Below are 17,392 nucleotides of genomic sequence, written 5' to 3'. Positions count from 1 at the left end.
TTGACCCCTAAAAATCATACGAATAAGCTGAGTTTTGCAGGGAATATTAATTTTGAGACACCAAAATTTAAATCGTTCATAATGAGAAAGTTTAAATTCAGCGTTTTTTAAACATATTTCAAATGCGTCACATTTGTTGCCAAAACTCAAAACTAAAATTTCATGCTTGAGGTTTTGTTAAGGATTAGGTTCTAGTTATAGAAACTTCATAGTAGCCGGTTAATGAAAAGGATACATTCTATTGATTCTGGTTTTCAAATATTGTTCTATCCAAAAAAAAAATTACTGAGGATAGTTATTCCAAAATTATGAAACCCTGTAACATCCTATACCAGGCTACTGGTATAAGATGTTACAGGGTTTCATAATTTTGGATGAAATATGGGTAAGTATACGTTTTGAAGTTATTTGATAGTTTAAAAGTTTCTGGCCATCTACGATACAATATACAGCTGTCGCTTAAAATATTGTTTACTATTTGAGGATCTATACTACAGAATCTGCAGCTCTATTATTCAGTCTCCTCTTGTTTCGATTTGGTGCCTATTAGATCCAGTTTTTGACGTGACAACGTCTTAAATTAGGTTGTGGCTCGGAGTCACTCATGAAAAAGTGTAACGCCCGCTCACGTCTGTTACGATGAGTCACCGAACGAGAGAGAGGCCCGCCGGACCGGCGAATGCCTTGCGTCTCTCTCCCACTCAAACATGATCGGTCCGTTGCGCGCGCAGCACTAGAGAATTAGGCGCGTTGAATCGGTGCGTGCTTGTGTCTCTGTCTTTCTCGAGCGTTCTTGGCGTTGGAAAACCGAGAAAGCGTCATAATACAAGTTCACACGTGTGGTTAAAGTATCGTCAGCTGTGTCTGTAGTGAAAATGTGGAGTGCTTAGATTCGTCATTTACAACAACTACAACAATAAAGGTAAATAATTGTACACTAATATTTCATTATCGTAAACTATGATTGATTGATTAATTGTTAGATTGACACAAAAGTTGAGAAACTGAGTTAATAGGTTATGTCATACTATTGACAAATGTTGATAGTGTTAAGTAAATTATTAGTTTAAATCACTCTGCAATCAATCGTAATTCAGTCGATTGAGAAGAAACAGCGCGTTTCAACTGCAAACAACTATTGTGCAATTTAATAATATTCATATCAATAAATATTCTACCGAGAAAAAGACGTTGTCACGTAAAATCTTCGCCCGTAAAACCGACTTTACAGGCAACCGATTTTTTTTGGCAAAATTTTAGATCGTCAGTCCATCGTGTTGGTAGACGACCTCTACTTCGCTTTATTCCAGTATCCTTTGTCCATATATTCGAGCTATCATTCGTGAGCCGCCTAGCCTCGTAGCTGGCGGTTTGATATCTTGTCTCTACTAGAAATGTCCAACATGTATCGCTCTTTTATACTATTCTTCTTATTAAGATCGACGTTTACACTCCATAAGTCAACACCGGAAACAAATATTGATTAATGGTTTTTCTTTTAAGACATATTAGAAAGTCGGATGATTTAAAAACATGTGTTAACTTTCCAAAGGCTTCCCAATTTAGTCTTGTACGACGGAAAAGCTCAACGGCTTGATTATCATATCCCATGCGAATGTCGTGACCTAGGTATTTATAGGCCATTACCTGGTCTGTGGATCTTGTTCCCGTGCACATATTTTTACTGATTGGAAAATACTGTATGACTTGTACACATCTCTAAAATATAGGTCAAACTGGCAACATGTTTTCAAAAGCTTGGTAGTGTTTAAAATTTTGATTAAAAACCAACTAAGTACTTTCAGCATGTCACATGCCGTCTTCAGACCTTCCTATAAAGAACAATGGTTTACGAATATTTTTTATATTAATTCTTCTTCTTAAGGTGCCATGCATTTCTGCGTAGGCGTCCACCGTACATCGTCTTGTCAGGTGAGATGTTAAATAGTCAGGATTAAATAATTCTGTTTTTAGCAGCATTGCGAAGCATTTCATAGCTGTGGATTGCTGTCCATTGTCGAATATTGCGCAGCCATGACATTTTTTTACGTCCGAGACCCCTCCTACCCTCTATTTTCCCTTCGAGTATCAGTTGCTGAAAAGTGTATCGTTCTCCTCGTATAATGTGCCCCAAGTATGCAGTCTTCTTACTTTTTACATAATTAAAAAGTTCCCTATCCTGTAAGCCCGCTCTTCTGAGTACTTCCTCATTTCTGACCCTGTCCGTCCATGATATTCTGAGCATTCGACGCAGGCACCACATTTCGAACACTTCAAGTTTGTTAATGGAACTGGCCTTTAACGTCCATGCTTCCATTCCGTACAGGAGAACAGGCCACACGTAACACTTAAGCATCTTGTATCGGAGGTTGAAGTCCAATTTGCGATCAGTCAGAAACTTACGAAGCCTCAAAAAAGCATTTCTGGCTTGTTCAACTCTGCTCTTTATTTCATTCTCGGGGTCCCAACCCTCATTCAGCAAACATCAAAAGTATTTGAATTGCCTGACTTGTTCGATTTCTTCTCCAGAGACATATATCTTTGCGTTGGGGTAATCATTTCTACTTATAATCATTGATTTTGTCTTCTTGATATTTATTTTCAAACCCCGAGCTTCACTTGCAAGAATTAGATCATTCAAAAGGCATTGAAGATCTTCGACGTTATCTGCCACTATAGCTGTATCATCGGCATACCTGATGTTATTAATAAATATGCCGTTAACTTTAATACCCTTATTAGAGTCTTCCACTGCTTCTGCGAAGGCTTTTTCTACGTATAAATTGAACAGCATTGGAGACAGTATACAACCTTGCCTTACTCCTTTTTTAATGGAGAAATCTTCTGTTTCGTTGGAATTTTGAAGACGTACTGTTGCTGTCTGATTCCAATACAGATTGGCAATGATTCTTATATCCTTTGCATCCAATCCCAACTCTTGTAGGTATTTTATCATCAATTCATGTTTTACATTATCGAATGCTTTCTTGTAATCGATGAAACAGATAAAAACATCCTTTCTTTGATCTAAACAATTCTGTATCAATGTTTGCATACTAAAGATCGCTTCTCTCGTGCCAAGTCCATTTTTGAAACCAAACTGACTCCATCCACTGACCTCTTCACATTTCTTAAACAATCTAGTGTGAAGTATTCTCAGGAAAAGTTTCAAAAAGTGACTCATTAGGCTTATTAGTCGGTGGTCCTTGCAGAGGTTCGCACGTGGTGTTTTTGGTAGGGCGATAAATGTAGATCGAAGCCAATCTTTTGGAATCTGGCCCGTATCGTAGATGTCGTTAAAGAGCTTGACAATAATGTCTAGGTTTTCTTCATTAAGTAACTTACTTGTTTCTGCGTACATATCATCTGGTCCTGGGGTTTTGTTACTTTTTAATAGTTTGATAGCGTGTACAATTTCAGCTTTCAAAATACTTGGGCCATACAAATGGTCTCCCAGTTGTGGTGGTTTTTGTGTTCTGTCATCATTGAACAAATTGGCTGTGTACATTTTCCAAGTATTAAGTATATCGCTAGGGTCCGTTATTAATTCATTTTGGTCATTATGTATACCAGTGACTTGTTTTTTCTTGAAGACACCAGCAATTTCCTTAATTTTCTTGTGAAGATTGAAGCTGTCGCCGAGTTTATATAGGCTTTCAGCCTCGGCGCAAAGTGTAGTCATCCAGATCTCCTTCGCCGCTATAATTTCTTTACGAATTTGACTGTGTATATTTCGGTACCCTACTTCGTCCTGCCTGATCTTACACTGCCTGCGTTGTTCCATCATCTCTAATATTTCTTCTGTCATCCACTCATTCTTGGTAGTTATATTAATTAATAAATATGTAAAGAAATACACAATATTCTAAATGGATCACAGTGATATTGCAAACACTAGTATTAGAAATTCCAATCAAAATTTAAAATTAGTATCTCAGTAAAAAAAAACTAGTCATATCTAATGAAACAAACTCTTGGTACATATGTTAAATCCTTGAAAAAATATCTGACCCAAAATTGTCCTAAAAAAAATAAGCAAATTATTTAATTAGAGTATGTAATTTATCAGATTATGTAATTTTTATTTAAGTATTAAAAACTTAAATTCTTCTTAGTGCAAACATAGAAATTTTTAGTATTGTTATATTATTGATTTTCTTGTAGAATTTTAATATAATTTACTATTTTTAAAGGAAATTTACCACAATTTCTGTTTAAAATTTTTGTTTTGATTTTCACTTCGTCAATAGTTTTCCAATTTCCAAAATCCGAAGTGGAAATCGAAACATTAGAATAAATGTATTTATAACTGAAATCATGATTAATTATCATTAAAGATAGGAAATAATACCAATTTTTTATTTAATTTGCTGAATTCACATTTACATATTATTTAAATTGTTTTAAAATCACATAAACTTTTTATTAAAAAATAACAAAAATCTTGCCACGTTTATCTATTGAACACCTTTATAAAACTGAGTTCTTTTGCGGTAAAATACAAAAAATGTATACTAAAGATGCACTCTTTTGTCTATAGGACACTCGAATCAAATGATAATTAATTTTTACCGTCGAGCTCTTATAAATTTTATTTAACATTGATTTCGCGCGCGTAACTGACATTCAGAATCGCCGATCGCTTCAATCGTTGTTTTTGAGAGAACGGTTTATTCTACACAAAAAATGGTGGTAAACGTTTTTGTCCAAAATTATCTTGCCTACATTTTTTATTTAAAACATTTTTTTCTATGGCGTACAGATTCTTAGTAAATCGATTTTTTTCCTCTACGTGGGGGATTTTGGGGTAAAGCCGGGGGGTAAAAGTGGTAAACTTTTTTGCATTCTTTTTAGCGTCCTAAAGTTTAGTTTGTTTGTATGATTTTTAGAGGTTCAGTGGCATTTTATTCTTTGATGACTGGAGTAGAAAATGATTCTGAATAGGATTAATTTATTTTTTGTTGTGTATTGTTATTTTTGTGCACAAAGAATATATTTAATTTTTAATTCACTATGACAATGTTTTAATTGATTTCTATTTTACTTTGTCTTCGAAAAACAGTTCTGCCAATCCTACTTTTACAACAAAGAATAACCTCTGTACATTGATTAAAATACAACGTTTATTTTAGCTACAAAAAAAGACGAAGTGTTGCCGCACGTAGTTAATATCTTTATTGCAACAAGTGAACAGTTAAAAATACTGCAAAAACCAAATCCACGTAATCTTTTTGTAATTTTATTCTTTGTTACAACACGTCTTAATGTTAGCGCCATGCCAAAGATAAAAAAGCAAAACGTCAGCCGAAGCGAGTTTCGCAGACGTTGTCAAACATTACCACATGTTTGTTTGCTTGTTTCTTAGTTAATGTTTAGATAATAAATACATACAACAATAATAGTTCACATAAACTGGATTATTGCATTTTCGTTAGGAAAATAATAAATAGCAATAAAAGGCAATAATGACACACAAGTTTTAATGTAGGAAGAGTATATTGTCAAACATTCTACGTTGAGTTAAAGCTTCAAGCCTTTTAGCCAACTGACTTTGTGATTAATGTTGTTTTCAACGAGAAAAGATATAAGTCGAGAATTTATAGGTCTCTCAATAATTTTGGATCGGACCGGTAGTAAGGCAATAGATCTATAGTTGGACATTAAATTTTTCACCACTCTTATAAAGAGGAATAATATTGGCTGTTTTTAGGCACTTTGGAAATATACTTTTTTCAAAGGAATCGTTAATTATTGAAACCAGGACTTACAAAACTTTTTTTTGGGAGATTTAGGAAAATTTTTATGGATAGTCCATCAGTATTACAAGAAGATTTGATTTTGATACTACTACAGACCTTTGGGATGAGCTATACAAAGACGAATCAAGTGAACATATTAGTGGCCAAGAGTCTTTAGATGGAGAAAATAGTAACGATAAGGATGGCAGTTTAGTCCATGATTATATATCACCTTCATCACTTAAATATTTTTGAGGTTTCTAGTCTCACAGAACACTTCATATATTAAAAAAAAAACGGGTGTGGTAGTCCAGTGGGACTGCCGGTAGAAGTTATACTTCTATACACGCGTTCTCCATTAAAAATTTATGTAGGAGTCAATCTGCACAATTATTACATATGTAATGCTATAGGTAAGAGAGAACAGAAAGAAAAAAATAATTAGTTATATAGGTATATGGTGCATCGTTTGCTGTATATAAACATTTGACCTGTAATATACTCGGTTCGCTATTCCCAGTCCGAACTGTCTAGTGAATTTAGTAATTATTTTTTTGAGAAATTGGTTACTTTTTGACAGACTAAAAGTGGCTGGAAATTACTATACAACCAAGCACACGTACTCATAGCCAATATTAATAGTAAACAAACTAAATAGTAAATAAAATAGAACTTTGCGAATTACCGACAATCAATATTTATTTATCTGCACCATATAATAAATAGTTATGTTAAATTATAACAACTAAAATATATTTTTTAAATATATACTACTCAAAATTTGATGGGTTTAGTATACACTTCCACTATTTAGAATAATTTTTCTTTTTTTTTAAAGAAAGAAGTCTGCAATAGTAGCATACTTGAGCTATAAATACTGAAAAGTAGGAATTGTTGTCTTGTAGGTTTCCGACAATGAATCTGTCAAAATGTGCCCGAGCTAAGCGAATGGAGTTTAGGAGTATAGTAAATGAAGGATTGTATCAATATTTTAATGAAAATATATATTTTTATTTTTATATATGTATAAAAGGAGTTGAATGCAAAAAAAATTTTTACACATACTCTGCAGTAAAATTCATTGTTTATTTTGTTATTAATATAAAAATTACAATACAATAAATACACTGCAACATAATTCAATATAATAATACAATATAAATTAAAATGTAATATTCATAAGTATTTAAAACTGCCAATATAACTTACTTTACGAAGATAAAAATAAAAAACCAACAACTCGGATTATGTTGTAAATTTTCATTTTATTTTAAAATTTATGTTTTTTGCGTATATTACATATATTTAATAAGATTAACGTGAGGTTTTTAAATATTTCAAAAATAAAAAAGGAAATTCATAATTGGGATTCGAACTCACAACCATCAGCGTATGAACCAAACACGTAAAGGATTTGCCAATTAGACATGACACTAACGGATTTCAAAATTGACAGTTCTCGGTAAAACAGTGATTATTTTGAAATACAAAAGCCTAAAATAATTATAAACATTTAATTTTAAATAATACAAAACATATCACATAAATAATAATATTAATACATATTATATTATATATATATTATATATATATATATATATATATATATATATATATATATATATATATATATATATATATATATATATATAATATTATATATATAATATATATAATATTAAATATATATACAAAAGGAACATTTTTAAAAGGAACATTTTTATTCTCGAGAGAGGAAGAGAGAGAAAATATATCTTCTGTCTCTCTCTTACTCATTATCTTACATATGTAATGGTTTCACAGATTCACTCTCATGCACATTTCCAACGCCGACCGTGCGTATACAAGTATAACTTCAAAAATTTCGTTTTGAAGAGGCAACGGAATAGTAGTTTCGGTGACTTTCTCTTGATTTTTGCAGGTGAATAATTCTTTCCGCAGTGAAAAAGGACATAAAAGCAGCAAGATCAGCTTCCACCTCAGTTGGACCAATTCTATTTGTTTTGTTTGTTTTTTTTTCTCCTAATCATTACTATTATACAAAAATGGGGAGTAAAAAGATATGACTTGCTAAAAAAAGACATTACATGTAAGAAGGCGTCCTCTTACGGAAAAGGAACTTTCCGATGAGGAAAATATATACAAAGACGAATCAAGTGAACATATTAGTGGCCAAGAGTCTTTAGATGGAGAAACTAGTAAAGATAAGGATGGCAGTTTAGTCCATGATTCTATACCTGTTGAATATACATTAGAAGAAGTACAGGAGGAGAAGAAAAGCAATGAGGGCATTGTGAACATAGAACATACCGCGTAACCTAAAGAAAATTGTCTCCGATTTTCTGATCGTGATGGTTTTAAGTGATGCTCTCAGCCATTATTGACCAAGAAAATAAGAACACCTTTAAAAAATATTGTTTTGCATTTACCTGGTCCAAAAGGAAGATCCAAAGATGCAGAAAACGTGAAAGAAATATGGCAGCTATTTGTCATCAACGACAATTTGGATATAATTTTCAATAGTACAAATAAATCTCTCTTCAAACCTGACCCCCGGAGGGAGTGTCGTGGTCATTGTATTGTCGTGTATTATCCATCTCCAATGATCTCTGTTTAAGGTCATTACTTTAAACTCTTAGAGGTCTTTTGCATATTCCTTCATATTCCTGTAAATTGATGGATCTTGTTGGGGATCTTCCTCGTCCTCTTCGGCCTTCTACCTTTCCTTGGATAATAAGTCTTTCTATGTTTTCTGTGTCTGCTCTCATAACATGCCCAAAGTATTTTAATTGTTGGACTTTGCTGGGTAGCCGTTTGCTGACTTTTAGCTCATTTAGAATTAAAATATATGTCCTGCGGAGATCCACGACATTCTTAACATTCTTCTCTAACATTTATGTTATGTTGGCACAAAATCTTGATGGCAATCTTGATAAATAAAATTTTACTCTGTTTGTACCACCGATAATTACGTGCTAAATTTAAAAATATATTCTGGAAAAACAACAGAAGCGATTGTGTACCATAACTTGAGCAATTAGTTCTCTCTCTGGTAGAGATTCCTAGATCGTGGACATCATATCATGATAAGCCACTTTTATAATAGCCTCTCCCTTTTCAAAATATTTCGTCGAAAAACCCATAAAACTGGTATCTTACGAAAAAATCGCAAAGGAAATTTTGCCGCAATCGTTAAAAGCCAAGTTAAAGAAAGGTGAGCGCCATTGGAGCCGATGTGGTCAAGTATACGTTTCAAAATGGAGGGATATCACGAAATATCATCTTAAATTGATTAGTTTTACATTAGACAACAAGTTTATGTTGACCACAGTGACCAGATGATTATTTATTATTCATCTCCGAGAAAAAGTATTAGAGGGTATCAAAAAGGTAATGTTCCATCTAGTAGACACTTCTCTTTGAAATGCATTTCATATAAAAAAAATTAAACAAACAGTTATCGTTCCTTCAGTTTCGAGAAGAAACTGTAAAAAGAATATTTGGGAATTGATAAAGATCAGCATAATGGAAGAAACTTATTGAAAACTGGACAATTAGATGGTGGCAAAAGACGGCGACCGGATCAAGAAATAGCAAACGGCAACACTCATTTTATTCTAGAAATTTCCTTTCTCTATAAAATACCAAACAAAAGAGATCCAAATAAATCCTACCATTTGAGATACAAACATTATGCATTAAAATCTATACGAAAGGAGACCTAGTACCTAAAACATGCCACAGCAGGTCAGCTGTTTGCATGGAACCTTAATTTGAAGATTACCATGGACAATAAAATTGTTGTTTTTAATCAATTCGTCCGTTCCCCTCTAAGTTTTCGTGTGACGGGAAAAGCCATAGTATAGGCAGTTCACGAAAATATACTTTGCTGGGGACAAGACGGTATTTGTCGCTTCCCATTTTTTTGTCAAAAGTATATGTTATATTCATAATAACGTTCTTAAAAGATGTACCTTTCTGGGAACACTTTGTTATGCCATACTGTCCGCGAACGCGTTAATCATAGTTTTAATTTGCTGTATCTCGTTAAAAGTGTACGAGATATTTAATACGAGTAGACTATTTAAAAACTTACTTGAAATAGTCAAATTTTTTAAATGAAAAGTTAAATTCGAACTGATTTTAAAAATAGTTCATCTGCGACCCTGCGTTGTGGTTGGTGTCTTAGTTTTCCACGTTTTGGTTCTAGAGTTAAAAAAATTCTAAATGCTAAAACTAAATTAGTAGGAAAATACAAGCAACCAATACAAGATTTTTGAATTGTTTCTTGATTCAAATTGATTAGATTTTCTAAACTGATTGTAAATGTCACACAGTAATAAAATTATCTCCAATCTTTCGTGTATTACTTCAATAACAAATATCATTATACAAATATAAAACCAGTGTTAAATTATAAGTATTACAAATTATAATTACCTCCTGAAGCGAAAGCCGAGAGTGAATTGTTTCTTCTGTAATTTGAAAGCTAATATCTTCGGATTGCCTTTCGAATATTACACACAATACAGCCCAGATTCTTGGCCTTAGAAGATTGCCTGTGTCATAATATAAAAAATCTAACAGGTTTCGTGCGTACTAGTGTGTTTTAAGTGGAGTGTACAAAGTGACCGCAAAAACTAATTTCAATATAATACACAGTAAATATTAGTCATAGAAATCTACTTTTTATATGCCAGTAAATGATCGTTTTGGAGTGAAATTTTCGTCATCGCGACGACTTTACTGGAAAATATGGATTTAGGTTTCTCTTACCATCCATTTCACTTTTAGACTCAAGGGTTGCTTTTACTAAAGGGACGAAAGCCTACTCTTTTCGGGAGTGATAAAACATATGTACAAAGTAAGTCCGGAAATAGATAAACTGACGTATTCTAAGCAACTTTTGTTCTGTAGAGTTTTTTAACCAAGTCAATACTTTTTGAGCTATTGCGAGTGAAAATATTCATTTTTCAAAATAAAAACCACGTTTTTAGACGGTTAGTCACAAATAACTCAAAAAGTAAGTATTTTATTGAAAAAAATATTTTTGCAAAAATATAGCTTATTAAATTGTGTACTTAATTGGTAAAAATTGGTTCTTTTCCAAAACAATTTAAAAAGTATTAGTGATAATCTCAAAATTTTAAAAAGTTAAAAATATAGGTTTTACTTTCTTAAACATTTTGGGTCTTTTAGTTTTTTCTGTAGGATAAAAATTAATTAAGATATGGCTTAGCTTAAACCAAATACATGGCGTAAACCATGGCGTCACATGGTAACATGCGCCATGTTACCAAATCCACTGGTAACTTTAACATCATATTATTTACCACCATATAATGTAAACTAAATTTAAAAAAACAATTTTTAACGGGTTTTTACCCACATATTTAGTGGCTCAATACATGGATACCCACCTAGTGCACTGATGATGGAATATGGATTCCGAAAACGTTTTGTGATATAGCCCGATTGGGTTTTTTAAATTATATACCTTTTATAAAAGATTTTTAATAATTTTTTTTTAAGAATTTATTTGTTGGAGGAGATCATATTTAAGAAAAAGTCGAAAATTAAGGAGAGAAGGCAAAAATATTTTTTATTTACATAAACCATGAATGAATGAATGAAAGGCATTTTGTAAAAAAAGTTATGCTCGTCAGGCATTTATTGAAGGTTTTTTTACGGGCTTAAAATTTGTAAATGGTAAAGATCGCAGTTAAATTATCACTTATATTGGAGGAGATAAGAGATTTGTTGATGGAGGCTAGATTTTATTTAAAATTCTACGAACTACTACCATGAAGAAACGACTGCTGATATTTTTGAGGAATATTTCAGTCAAATGATAGATTTATTACCGACCAATTCTGTAAGAGTCATAGAGAATGCCAGTAACCATTGAAGATTAAAGGAACCGTAACCTAACACTAAATGGAGAAAGCAAGAACTCTTGGAGTGGCTAATAACTAAAGAAATAGTAGTGCCAGTAGAAGGTTTACTCAAAGAAAGAGTTATTGCAGCTATGCAAAAAATATTCACCAAAATTTTAGAAGTTGTAACGAAAATATTTTGCCTACCATAGGATAAGATTATAAGGGGTAGAAGATTGGGGATAGAAATTACTGCGGGCGAAGATAGAGCAAGCAAAACAAATCGAAACTTATGCGGACGGCACTCAGGATTTGTTGGATAAGTAAACGACAAGGGGTTAGGATTGGGGCACCTATAAAAATATGAAACAAAAGATCATGAATCTCTAGGAAAATAATAAACAAAAAAACAAATAAAAGTAGAGAAGATTAAAGTGAAGTAAGTCTTACACTGCAGGATTCGTCATCAGATAAAGAAGAGTTTTTTGAGAAAATTATAGCAGTAGCGCAAGACAAAGAAAATGAAGAAAATTATCAAATTAACAGTAGTAATTTAGTAGAATTCGCTGCATAAAAAATAAAGTGACTTTTGTAGCTAAAATTATTAATGTCCTAGATGACGGTTATAACGTTAAATTTTACAAGAAAACTGATGGTAAGGTAGCATCTAGAAATTTCATTCTGATGTGATACTGCGTCTTCCTGAACATAAACCTGTAGGTTTGTCAAAACAGCAAGGGGCACAATTTATATTTGCAGTTGATTTTAGTCAATACAATGTTGTTTAGTTCATCAGTCATTTACATTGTTAAATGAAGTTTATTTTTAAGTTACATTACATGTTTTCTCTTACAAAATATGTACAATAAGGAGTTGTTCCAAGATACAACGTTAGTTGTTTTAAGATATAACCTTATGTTGTACCTCAGACCAGAGAGTGATTCTTTTATTTACTTATTTTTCAAGTACTTATTTCATTTATGTTAAAATTGTAAATGCATATTACAAAACTGATTAAATAAAGGAATCTTGTTTATCCATAATTTCTTTATTTAACCTTAACTTTACCCAAATATCGTCCAAAAATGGTCCAAGGTACAATACTTTCCCCTACATGTTACACTACCCATTAAAGTTTTTTAAATTATCTCGGAACGTTGTTTATCGATATTTTATTTTCATCTGGTAAAATTTGAGAAAAGATATATTGTTCTCAACAGATAAAAAAAAAAACAGAAAAATGCATTAGAAAACTTTCCCATGGATATTTCTCCTTTACACGGTATGCAAATAAATAGCCAGCATAAGTGAATAAACATCGATACCTTTACAACATGCATCTAGGTGTAACATTTAGTATCGTGTAAGGTGTGTTTTAGAGATGAAGTCAGTTATGTAGAAACGACTATTTTTATTTTAAATCTCAAGGTAGTTACAGTCGTGCGAATGCTATATTATGCCAACTGCACCCGAGTTTTATATTTTTGATTGAAAGGTATCAAATCAAGACAACCAATAACAATAAACGGCCTTATTAGAGAACACTTTAAGGTTTAGTCTATATTAGTATGCAATTTATTGATCAAGTGGCATCTTAATGTAGTAATTAGTAGTATCTTAGAATATTTATAATCTTATCTTACAGGATATTTGTAATATTATATATATATATATATATATATATATATATATATATATATATATATATATATATATATATATATATATATATATATAACACTCCAGCGTGGGGTTAAACCGCGGATGCTTTCTAGATCCTATTTCTTGGGTGGATTAGTCCCCACTGCTTCATCTCCTGCTCGCCAAATGTATCCTCACCATTTGCAGCCGGTTACATTGGCTTTTAAAAAAGATGAGGCATGGAAAACCAGTTTGTGTATTGATTTTCGTAAATTAAACAAATTGATTATTCCTGAACCGTAACCTTTTTCGTTAATTGACAAGATTTTAGCCAAAACACGGAATGGTAGATTCTTCACTTCTTTAGACATAAATTCTACTTTTGGTGTATTCCAGTTCGAATAAAAGATAAAATAAGACATTTTCCAATAAAATCCTTTATAAAAAGGTATATAAAAAACCCAGTCGGGCTATGTTAAAAAGACAAAACGTTTTCGGAATAAGTATTCCATCATCAGTGTCCTAAAATATTTAACCACTTAATTAAAAAGAACATGAAATGATTTAAATTTTGACTAAGGTTAATGTGAAATGTGGTTAATACTTACAATATATTACATGAATGTAGCCACTAAATATGAGGGTAAAAACCCTTGAAAAATTAATATATGAAGTTTAGTTTACATTATGTCGTGTTTACAAATAGGATGGTAAAGTTACCGTTGGATTGGTAACATGGCGACATATGACTCTACAGTAAGTTGCAAGTCCTGAGACGGTATGTCTACGAGGACTTTATTAAAGCAACTGATTGAAATGACAATCTTAACAGGTTATGACGGAAGTCATGACAGAGCAGTCAGTGTAACTGTATGTGTCTATTTGAGACAGAAGCCACCGTTAATATATGAAGTAATATATTTAAAATTGTGAAAGTTGAAATAAAATTAAAAAATTAAACAGTATCAACCATCAATGTTGTTGTTTTAAATTATGTATGTGAGATGAAATTGTGATGAGAAAATTATGTGATTATAGTTAGGCAACCAACTATACAGTGTCAAGTGGTGTGATGGAAAAGATTCTAATATAAGGCCCTTTATGTTTCAATAACATTTGGTACCTGGAAAATGGAAACTAGACACAGGTGGAAAGTTTGGTTCTTGAAAAATATAGGAATTAGTACAGGAACTTAGTTTCCTTGTGGATTATAAAATAAGACAACCTTCGTTACACAAAATGGTCATGCAATGGTAAGCATTTCGACAATGGAAATGCTTACCTTTTGGAGTTAAAACATCCCCAGCAATATTTCAAAGAATTTTAAGTAATATTATCATTTTGTATAAATTACATAGATGACACTTTAATATTTTCATTATCATTTAAAGAACACTTAGATGATATAGAAAGACTCATGGAAGCAATTCTCGAAGTGGGATTTAGGCTAGAACTTCTAAAAGGTAATTTTGCCAGAGAAGAGGTAAAATATTTATATTGTAGGACACAATTCAGTTCGTCCACTACATGACAATTTAATATCAATTAGCAATTTTCTAGCACACGAGACACAACAGCCACGAGAAAAAAAATACGACAGTTTTTGGTAAAAGTTAATTTTTACCACGAATATATAAAAGATTCAGCTAGGTTATTAGAGCCATTACATAATTTACTTAGAAAAGATATCAAATCTCACTGGTTTTTAAGATGCCAAACAGCTTTTGATAGATATCCTCTGCTCGGAACCTTTTCTATCTATTTTTGACCCAAATTCTACTACAACTATATATGAAGATGCTAGTATTTTGGGAATTGGTGCAGTTCTGAAACAAAAACAAAGATATGGAGAAAAGAAATCAGTAGCTCACTTTTCAAAAAAATTAAATAAATATCAAATAATAAAACAGCCATATTTTTAGAATGCCTTGCAATTAAAGAAGCAATAAAATTTTAGCAATTCAATGGGACGAAAATTTGTAGTTATTACTGATCACAATCTCCTTGAGGGAAGAGAACTTCGTACAAGACCAGATGAAGAATAACTAGCTATGACACATTTTCTTTCACAATTTGCATTCGACATCTGGAACTAATCTGGAAAAGAAAATGTAGCAGCCCACTGCCTTTTTAGGAACCCTGTCTTTGAAAACATATGAAATGCTGAAACATTTTGAAGAACAGAAAACCATAAAACAATAATCGACATATGAGGAGACATATAGATAAAGCAAAATGAAAAAAAAAAAATTTTATCCAAAGATTTTGGAATAGAGTTAATAACAAAAACTTATAAATTTTATGGTCATATTTGTGCTGGTAAAGTATCAAACAAAATTAGAAATTTTAATACACTACATTAAGAATATGGATTCACTAGCAAAGGATATCTGCCAAAAATGCGAAATCTTCTGTAAAAATAAAACAAGAATAGGTCCAAAATATGTTTTGTCACAATTAAAAAGGAGTCACAAAGTCACAAAGAAAGCTTTTGATATACCTTAGATACAATAGGCGGATTTGGTGGCAATCGTTTGTCAAAAAAAAATCCCTCCACCTACTTAAGTTTTAGGTAGGTTTAATATTTGTTATGTTATATATTTCATATAATAAGAAACTCGTTTTAGATTAATTTAAACTGTTATCTCTTCGCAAAAATAAGAGTATAATTTTACACTTCTTTTACAAGGTAAAAATATTGGAATATTAGCAATGGCAACAAGGAAAAAAAATACAAAATGATATACAAGGTGGCAGCTAACCGTAACTACGTATTTTCAACTATTTGGTCATCATCAGTATGGTGCAGTCAAGATCATCATCATCATTGGTGCTACAGCCCTATAAAAGAGCCTCGACCTTCCCAAGTCTATTACGCCAGTCAGTTCTATCCATTGCCAACTGTTGCCAGTTTGCTGCGCCTATTTGTCTACCATCCTCATCTACACCACCCCTCCATCTGAGTTTTGGTCTACCCCTTTTTCTACTTCCCACAGGTTGTGACATAAGGATTCTTCTAGCTTGTTCTGCTGTGATCTTGCCAGATGTCCTGCCCATCTTAGTCTTCCTATTTTTATAAAGGATACTACGTCTTTACCACCAAATATATGTTTATATCTGTGATATATCTCGTAGTTGTACCTCCTTCTCCAAACACCATTTTCACAGATGCCACCAAATATTCTTCTCAGGATCCTTCGTTCAAATATAAGCAGGAGATTTTCATCTGCCTTGGAAATGGTCCATGCTTCCGACCCATATGTCAACACTGGTTGTATAAGGGTTTTGTATATGGTTATTTTTGTTTTTTGGCTTAAGTTTCTGCTTCTCATATGTCTACTCAGTCCAAAATAGCATTTGTTTGCTAGGATTATTCTTCGCTTGATTTCTTCCGTCATGACGTTCTCCTTGGTGATCAGGGAGCCTAAGTATGTGAATTTGTCCACCACTTCAAAGGTAGAATTATCAACCGTGAATTGGTGGCCGATGTTTCTGGCTCTATTGTTGGGCGTTGATGCCATTATCTTAGTTTTATTTTCATTTACTTGCAGGCCCATATTTTTTGAGGCGTGTGACAAGGTGGTATACATTTCTTCTAGCTTGCGTGTTGTGCGGGCAACTAGATCAACAAAATTTGGGATGATTTATTAAAAATGTTTCCTCTGCTGTCTATTTGGGCATCCCTAACCGCCTTTTCCAAAGCTATGTTGAAAAGGAGACACGCCAGCGCATCTCCCTGTCGCAGCCCAACATGCGTTTCAAATGACTGTGATTGTTCGCCCTGTATTTGGACTTTGCAAACAACTTTACGCATTGTAGCCTTAACCAATCTTATCAGTTTATCGGGGATGTGGAATTCATCCATGGCTTCATACAATTTATTTCTTAGGACACTATCATAGGCCGATTTAAAATCTACGAAAAGATGGTATGTGTCGATATTAAATTCATTGGTTTTTTCCAGTATTTGCCTTAGCACAAAGATCTGGTCTGTTGTTGATCGACCAGGCCTAAAACCACTTTGATATTCGCCAAGAAGCTCCTCTGAATATTCACTCAGGCGACCATATAAAATACTCGAAAATATTTTGTATGCTGTATTAAGGAGGGTTATTCCCCTATAGTTTCTACATTCTA

At 32.5% G+C, this 17,392-nt stretch overlaps 1 protein-coding gene across 1 annotated transcript in view; it reads right to left on the bottom strand.

Annotated features, from left to right (window-relative positions):
* Nucleotides 1-17,392, bottom strand: part of LOC140442050 (cdc42 homolog) — a 177,853-nt gene that overhangs the window by 18,935 nt on the left and 141,526 nt on the right. The gene's annotated exons all lie outside the window — the stretch shown is intronic.

The sequence above is a fragment of the Diabrotica undecimpunctata genome, chromosome 5 (assembly GCF_040954645.1).
Source record: "Diabrotica undecimpunctata isolate CICGRU chromosome 5, icDiaUnde3, whole genome shotgun sequence".
Lineage (NCBI taxonomy): Eukaryota > Metazoa > Arthropoda > Insecta > Coleoptera > Chrysomelidae > Diabrotica > Diabrotica undecimpunctata.
Note: the sequence above shows the minus strand (reverse complement) of the source record. Positions and strands in the feature narration are given on the sequence as shown.